General features: G+C 46.0%; 1 pseudogene; it reads left to right on the forward strand.

Moving 5' to 3' along the window:
* Window positions 1-4,340: 4,340 nt before the first annotated feature.
* LOC141957560 (uncharacterized) lies at window positions 4,341-8,474 on the forward strand (annotated as a pseudogene).
* The last annotated feature ends 638 nt before the right edge of the window (window positions 8,475-9,112 follow it).

Raw genomic sequence — 9,112 nt, forward strand, 5'->3', positions numbered from 1 at the left:
CCTGCTGGCGGGCTGATCATTAATTACTAGGACTTAGCTCTTTTACTGCCTCATCAATGAAATCAGAGGGGATCCTTGGTAAGGCAGACAAAATACCTCCTGGTGAGCAGGAAGGAGACGGAGTGGCAGTGATTTCTCCTGCTGCCTCATCATGGCCGCACGCTTGGTGTAGCTGCTCACCGTGTACAGGGCACCTCCCGCTCCTTCAGGAGTGGTGATGGCAGAAGTGGAGAAGCAGCAAGTTGCACCCTGATGGAGAGATGCAAAACTCCAGGCAGGCATTTTAGCCTGAGCAGTTCTCGTGTTTCCCCACCACGGGCAATGGGGGCCAGTGCCGATCAAGGCAGGTAACAGAGATAGACCACATGCTCTTCTAAACTCTGATCAGTAGCAGTGGGGAGGAAGGAGGGGAAGTGGGGTGTCACTGAACTTCGAGAGGGACATAGATCTGGGTAATTGGTATTCCCTTTTTCAAGTTATGTGCTGCCAAGTCTTACCAGGCACGTAGTGGAGTGGAGGAAGAAGATCAAGTAAGCTGTTAATGGACACTTTTGGTAGATAGTATGTATTATTTCATGACCAGAGATTTTCAGCAAGCTTTATTGATAGGAGAGAGCCATTTAGCATTATATTTAGAAAAAGAGCTTTAGAATAGAAGTTATATTGTCACTGGAAAAAATTGTGGACCAGGGGAAATGAAAGCAAGAACTCAGAGATTTCACATGGTCAAAGTCACTGCCTCTTTATCCCCTTCTGAAGTACAACATGTTTAGTCATACACAGAGCAGGAGGAACAAGGCTTTAAAACTGGGCTGTTCTCAAAGACTTTAATCACTGGGTATGTGCACAGTGCTTAGGAGCCTCTCTGTGCTTGCCCTTTGTTCCACCAAAACCATCAGAAGAGTTTAATGTAAACCTGAACACAATTGGTATTTAGCCCTTTGAATACACCTGTGCCTGGCTGGCAGGGATGGGGAAGACTGGGAACAAAAATCAAGGCTGCTAGGAGATCTACTCTGTATCATGTGGCATAGCCAGGTTTGTATCATTCTTGCTGTCTGAAGGGCCTGTGGTGTATTAAAAATGAGTGTCTTAAAAAAGCCTTAGAAATAGATGCCCAGGTAAATCCAGTGTTATATACAAGTCTTTTATTATTAAAGTCAGAAGAATTATTATGCCTCGTTAAATCAACCTTTTGGCAGGTGCAGATGAAAACTTGGGCTGCAGAGAGGACTGGCAAAAAGCCCTGGGAGTTGAGCCTGTTTAAGATGGGCCTCATTAAGCAAAATTTCAAGGTAGATGAATGGTAGTTAAATGTACCTCTTTGCAAAGTTATTACAAATGTTATTTCTCAAGGACATAGGTGATATGAAATAAATCTTTACAATAATGCTTTCCGATGGTGAAGGACATTTTAAGTATAGTAATGCATGAGACCCTTTCTTCAAGTAATTTTGGGTAATAAAGGACTGTGTAGTCAAGATTCTGCTGAAAAGGTATTTGTGAAGTTGCAGACTGGTAATTCCTTCTTGCGGGTAGTAGTGTAGTGCATGTGGAAAAAGGAAATACATAGCTCTGAGTCACGTACATTTTAAATGGACACCTTAACATCAGGTTGGGAACAGAATCACAAATCACAACCTCCATCTCAAATTTTTGCTTGTCTCTTTTCTGCCAAAGCACTAGCAATAGGAAAGTTTCCAGGGCTGTGACTAGAAATGGATGGACTGAAGACTTGAGAAAGACTCAAGACTTGCAGAGAATTTTAGAATGAAAATAGTTTGTCAAAGACTTTATTAGGAGTACTTGTCAGTGAGGTCACTCTGACACAGTTATCTCTCTCCCTCTCAATAGGAAACCCAGAGTTTCATGTAGCACATTCACTTCCACAGTCTCCTCATGAGTCCTAAACTAAATAGAAAAACCATGTACCTGGCTTACAGTCTAGTTAAGAAACATTGCTGAGAGATGAGTTGTGGCTTGGCACTTTGTAAAGATGCTCTGTATACTAATAGCATGGTGGTGTGACGTGTTTCTTCTAGGAACAGAGCAAGAAGGGGTCTGGAAGCAGACTGCTGGTGGAAGTAATCCTTGTCCTCGCAGTGTGTTACCTAAGAGCCTGTGCTGCATCCATGTATCCCAAGCAGAGTGAGGAGCAGGAGAAGTTACGCAAGACAGGGGAAGGAAAGCAGTATCTCACTAACCCCAGAGGCATTTGTATCATAGCTTCCAACCAGTTCTGAAGTCCTTCAGAGACACATCCTCCTTTCTTCCCCCAAGGACATGCTCAAGGTGATATAGCAATAGTGTTTTGGTAGCAGCATTGTGAAGCCTTGTTTTAAATTGCATGGATGATACTAGCAGGCTGTATGACCTGATCTCAGTTTTGCATGGGATTTGGGAAGAGTCCAAGTCACCATGCAATGTAAGGAATATGTGGCATGGAAAATGCTATTTAAGAATTTACAGGCAAGTCTGTTAATTAACATTAATATTTCAGTGGCCAGAAGGGCTGACTGTGGTCACATTAGCTGATATTTTATCTAATGTAGCTCAGATAATTTCTCTATGTCTTGTTTCTTCTTTAAGTCATTTGACCAAAATCATACTAATTGAGATCAGCATGTCACCATCTCTGGAGTTTCAGTGAAATATGTTATCCAAAATTTATCTTTCTTCCCTGAAGTAAAGAAAACCTCCACTGTTGAACGTATAGGGGTTGTAAGTAAGAAATTTGTATTATGATGCTACATAACCCTGGAATTTAGGTTTAGACTACAGAATTCAGATGATGACACATACACATAATCTAGAATAGTAGATTTCAACACTTTTTTCATATAACTTCAGGATTTAGTGTTGGCCTATGTTCTTGTGAAAATTCTGTTCCTAATCTTCATAGACAATGAAAATAATTGTGTGGGTTTTGGCACAGGAGCCCAAGAGCTTGCCAGCCAAAGAAGAGGTTATGGTAAATGATGGTAGCTAAAGAGAAGACATGCAGAGGCCAGGGTACGGAGCAGCTGGTAGGAGGGAAGTAGTAATGAAGGAAAGATCTGGGATGTGAGAGGCTTGGGTAGGACTGTGGTGTGCCTCGGTGAAGGGGAGATGGACAGGTGCTAATGGAGTCAAGGACAAAACCAACTTGGTTTAGGTGTCTGGTACAGGTGTCTGGCCAGTGTCAAGAGAGGTTAGATGCAGAGTAGGTCACTGGTCTGACAAAGCAGGGCTTTTACTTCATCCTTACAGGTGTCTAGCTGTGAGGAAACCAGGTGCTGACTTGGGGAAATGAGACTTGTTCTGACTTCTGGCATAAAATCTATATGCACATCATTTAAAGTGGTATGACCAGTTTGTGCTCTACAGTAGCCATGTGAGGATGGATTTTTGGAAGTAAGTGCTAACAGCATGAATGGCCTGGAAGGCTGCTGTGAATTCTGGGGTGCTAGGAGTATGTGACGGGCTTGCTACAGTTTGGGTGCCTGAAATTAATTGAATACTTTTAACAAATTTGAGACTAACATTTTTGCCCTGTTCTCTAGCATACGGATAATAATAATGTATTAATAACTCTTGTAGGAGGCTGGTCTCCAATCAGTTATCTTTGTGGAAAGTAGAAGTTTCTGTCTGCAGCTTTTTCCTTCTTCACATTGACGAAGCAGTCTCAGTCATTTGCCTTTGTATTAGTGACCCAGGTCACCTGTGTCTCCTTGCTATGTTGTGACAGTGACTCTGCTGATAAGGGTAGTCTGTCTTTGGGGTGCCAAATGCTACATCCATTAGTTGAAAATAAGTACTTTAGGTTCCAGGATCTCTGAGTTCTTCTGCACTTGTGAAAAATAAAATGTATCTTCAAAGTTTAATAAAGGTAGTTATGAGTGATAGCTTTTGTGTTTGTCTAACAAGTCTGAAGGGCATCATGATTTGGGGATATAGACTCGGACTTTCTGACCCAACAAGGCTACTAGGCAGATTCATTAGTGTTTGTTAAAGACTATATTAACAGAACTATCCTTGAAGAAGCTAGTAATTTTGCATTTGCTGAGCTACATATTGAACGAGAAGAATGAAAGGTGTTCTGAAAAACTACCACTGTACTGAATAACCTAACAGTCTAGAGGAAGTTAGTATGTGATATCATTAAACTCTATAGTAAGTGGAACACTTAACTTCATACAATCTTGCATTTTCTAACTCCTGAATATTTTGACTCTACAAGTTTAATTCATGGTCATTGGTTAGGCTTTCCAAATCCAGTAGCTCAACAAAGGGGAGGCAGCTGCAGCTCTGTGTCCTCAGGTCCAACCAGTAGCAAGGCTGGGCTTGTATTTCCAATAGTCATGCATGCAAACGCCTGTATAGAATGTATAGATGAACATATACACACAGCTGACCACACAGACCAGCACAGACACATACTCAGCACTCACAGAAGCACAAACGGCACCAATGGCCTCATCCTGTTGCCCTCTCTGGCTGTTCGGGATGAAGGTCTGCTAGTGGATATACATATACACCACGTGGCTCTCTTCAGTGATCAGCTGGGATCAGACAGTCTGCCCAGTAGCAGCTCCCTGCAGCCCAGCTGTTGGCACCTGGACATACAAGCCCTGAGGGTGCAGCACCACTCCAGCTGCTCATATGTACGCTCTTAGAGACACCAACGCACACACAGGGACACACACTAAGGACCCCTAGGAACTGCCCTTAGGTGCTCAGTCTACCCAGTAGCTGTCCTGGATCCTGCCCTTTCCCTGCCCACGATTCCTCCCTTAAGCACCTCATGATATGTTTTGTGCAATCTGAAAACGCTCCTCCCCTGCATCTCATATTGTGTCCTATATCCCCAGGTGGTGACACCCCTCGGAAGCTGCTCCCCTAAACCCATGGTGATGGGTGTCATGCCTGACCCATGGGGCTGAGACTCCTCAGGGACAGTCCAGGGAGGGATCTCATTTCTCTGATGGCATTACTGGTGTTCCCCCACCTGCCCTTGTGCTCCAGTGATCCTTCCTGTCTGGGGAGATTTCAGACTTGTGACTTCTTCAGGTAAGAAGGAGGGTAATTGTAGTGGGTGACTCTGTTCTGAGGGGTATGGAGGGGGACATATGTTGACCAGACCCATACCATAGAGAGGTCTGCTGCCTCCCAGGAGCTCGGGTCAGAGATATTAAAAGGAAGGTCACTGCTCTAGTGCGGCCCTCTGATTACTACCCCTTGTTAGTTATCCAGGCATGTGACGATGAGTTGGTAGAGAGAAGTCTTAAGTCACTCAAAAAAGACTTCAAGGCACTGGGGTGGCTCATTGAAGGCTCGGGAGCTCAGGTCGTGGTTTCATCAATCCCTCAAGTGGAATAGAAAAACATTAATAGAGGGTGGAAATCATATCTGATTAACACGTGGCTCAGAGACTGGTGCCACCGTCGGAATTTTGGGTTCTTTGACCATGGCGAGGTTTATAAGGCACCTGGTCTGCTGGTGACAAATGAGATGGGTGGGATGCAGCTGTTCCAGGGGGGGGAAAGGATTCTGGGGCAGGAGTTAGCAGGGCTTATTGACAGGGCTTTAAACTAGATATGAGGAGGAATGGGGAGATAATTGGGCATGTTAGGAACAAGCTCAAGGGAAGCGTGCCAAAGCTTGAAGGATGGTGGACTGGTGAGGGCTCTCCCTCTGCCACTTCAACTGAGAGAAGGGAAAGATGTTTAGGAACTGTGGAAGCACCTGAGAAGGGTCTGGTAGGGAATGGGGTCCACACTCACAAAAACATGTTGGATTAGCTCGAGTGCATCTGTACCAATGCACGCAGTATAAGCAACAAATGGGGAGCCTGAGGCCATGATGCAGCATGAGAACTCTGACACAGTAGCTATAACAGCAACGTGGTGGGATGCCTCACATGACTGGAGTGCAGCAATCAAAGCTCTTCAGGAGTGATAGACAGGGAAGGAGAGGTGATGGAGTGGCCCTATTATGTAAGAGAATGCTATGACAGCTCAGAAATGAAGTATAGTGATAACAGGGTTGAAAGTGTTTGGGCCAAGAAAGCAGATCTTTCTGTGGGAGTCTGCTATAGACCCCCCAACCAAAGCGGTGAGGTGGATGAAGCTTTCTACAAGCAGTTGGGAGAAATCTTGTGATCACTTGCCATTGTTCTTGTGGGGGACTTTAACCTCCCGGGTATCTGCTGGAATCACAGCACAGCAGGGAGGCAAGAATCCAGGAGGTTCCTGGAATGTGTGGAGGATAAATTCCTCACACAGCTGGTGAGAGAACTGACCAGGGAAGGTGCCCTCCTGGACCTGCTTCTTGTGAACAGGGAAGAGCTTGTGGGGGAAGTAAAGGTTTGAGGCCATCTAGGGTGCAGTGATCATGAGATGATTGAGTTTTCGATCCTTCGAGAAACAAAGAGAGGGGTTAGTAAAACTGCCACCTTGGGCTTCTGCAGGGCTAACTTTGACCCGTTCAAAAGACTGATTAACAAAATCACTTGGGAGGCTGCCTTGAAGGATATGGGAGTCCAGGAAAGTTGGACATACTTCAAGAGAGAAGTCTTAAAGGCACAGGAGTAGGCTGTTCCTGTGGGCCAAAAAACAAGCAGGCAGGGAAGGAGACCTGCCTGGCTAAACAGGGACCTTTGGCTGGATCTCAAGAACAAAAGGAGAATCTATTGCCTTTGGAAGAGGGGCCAGGTCTTTCATGAATACTATAAAGATGTAGTGAAGCTATGCAGGGAAAAAGCACAGCTAGAGCTCAACTTGACTACAGCTATTAACAAAAAATGTTTCTATAAATTCCTTAACGGTAAACGGATTAGGGAAAATCTCCCTCCTTTGTTGGATGCAGAGGGAAACATGGTAACTAAGGATGAGGAAAAGGCTGAGGTGCTCACACCTACTTTGCCTCAGTCTTTAGCAGTGGAACTGGCTGTTCCCTGGACACCCAGCCTCATGATCTGGGAGATGGGGAGGGGAAGCAGACTGAGGTCAGCACAGTTGAAGAGGAGGTGGTCAGAGACCTGCTGCACCACTTGGATGCACACAAGTCTGTGGGACTGGATGGGTTACACCCAAGGGTGCTGAAAGAGTTGGCTGATGTGCTCACCAAGCTGCTGTCCATGATTTACCTGAAATCATGGCTGACTGGGGAGGTCCCACTGGACTGGAGGGTGGCAAATGTGACACCCATCTACAAGAGAGGCAGGAAGGACAATCCAGGAAACTATAGACCTGTCAATCTGACCTCAGTGCCAGAGAAGGTCATGGAGCAGGCCATCTTGAGTGCCATTAAAAGTCATATAATGGGCAACCAGGGGATCAGGCCTAGTCAGCATGGGTTTATGAAAGGCAGGTCCTGCCTGACAAACCTGATCTCCTTCTACTACAAGACAACCTGCTGACTGGATGAGGGAAAGGCTGTGGATGTTGTTTACCTTGACTTAGTAAGGCCTTTCACACTGTTTCCCACAGCATTCTCCTGGTGAAACTGGCTGCTCGTGGCTTGGATGAGCACACGCATCGCTGGGTAAAAAACTGGCTGGACGGCCGGGCCCAAAGAGTTGTGGTGAATGGAGTTAAACCCAGTTGGCAGCCGGTCACAAGTGGTGTCCCCCAGGGCTTGGTTTTGGGGCTACTCCTGTTTAACATCTTTATTGATGACCTAGACAAGGGGATCGAGTGCACCCGCAGTCAGTTTGCAGATGACGCCAAGTTGGGTGGGAGTGTTGATCTGCTCGAGGGTAGGGAGGCTCTGCAGAGAGACCTGGACAGGCTGGAGCCATGGGCTGAGGCCAACTGGAGGAGTTTCCATAAGGCCAAATGCCGGGGGCTGCCCTTGGGCCACAACAACCCCCAGCAGCGCTACAGGCTTGGGGAGGAGTGGCTGGAGAGCTGCCAGTCAGAGAGGGACCTGAGGGTGCTGACTGACAGCAGCTGAACAGGAGCCAGCAGTGTGCCCAGGTGGCCAAGAAGGCCAATGGCATCCTGGCTTGTGTCAGCAATAGCGTGGCCAGCAGGGACAGGGAAGGGATCTGACCCCTGTACTCGGCACTGGGGAGGCCGCACCTCGATTCCTGTGTTCAGTTTTGAGCCCCTCACTACAAAAAGGACATTGAATGACTCGAGCGTGTCCAGAGAAGGGCAACGAAGCTGGTGAAGGGTCTGGAGCACAGGTCGTACGGGGAGTGGCTGAGGGAACTGGGGGTGTTTAGTCTGGAGAACAGGAGGCTGAGGGGAGACCTCATCACCCTCTACAGCTCCCTGAAAGGAGGTTGCAGAAAACTTGCGATGAGTTGCTTTAACCAAGTAGTAAGCGATAGGACAAGAGGTAATGGCCTCCAATTGCGCCAGGGAAGGTTTAGATTGGATATTAGGAAGCATTTCTTTCCAGAAGGGGTTGTTAGGCATTGGAATGGGCTGCCCAGGGAGGTGGTGGAGTCCCCATCCCTGGGGAGTTTAAGAGTAGAATCTACATAGCCTTAGGGATATGGTGTAGTTGGGAACTTTCAGTGTTAGGTAAATCATTGGATTGGATGATCTTCAAGGTCTTTTCCAACATAGACGGTTCTATGAGATGGGTCTTTTATAGGCTGATGGCTCCTGTGGTGGCCCCTGGAGTAGCCAGGGCAGAGCATTATCTAGATTCCTCCACCTGCTGCTGCTGTTTCTCTGTGCTCCTTGAATGTGTGCAGACACATATCACATAACTTAAGAGTCATCATTGTCAATCTCCCTACTAAATAGTGATTTGTCTGGTATGCCAGAAAGACAGTGTTAGACATATGCAAAGAGCATATGGATAAACACTGTCCGCAAAGAGACTGACTCTGCCCAGTTGCAAATGGTAATGTAGGGAAAAAAGTTTCTGCGGCAATACAACTGGCTTTTGTTGAAGGGAGGAGATTCAAATAGGCAATTTAAAAAAAAAATAAATATATACTTTTAGGAAACCCTCAGAATGCACTAGTAAAGTACTTGTTATGGGCCTCAAAGATTCCACTAGGCATTCTGAAATAAACAGAAGACTCTGAGAAGCCATCATAAATTGCCCTGTAACAGATATCATGCCTAAATCTCAGTTTAATGCCATTTTGGTAGCACTGAAAATAGAGCAT

The sequence above is a fragment of the Athene noctua genome, chromosome 1, assembly GCF_965140245.1.
Source record: "Athene noctua chromosome 1, bAthNoc1.hap1.1, whole genome shotgun sequence".
In the NCBI taxonomy this organism is placed as follows: Eukaryota; Metazoa; Chordata; class Aves; order Strigiformes; family Strigidae; genus Athene; species Athene noctua.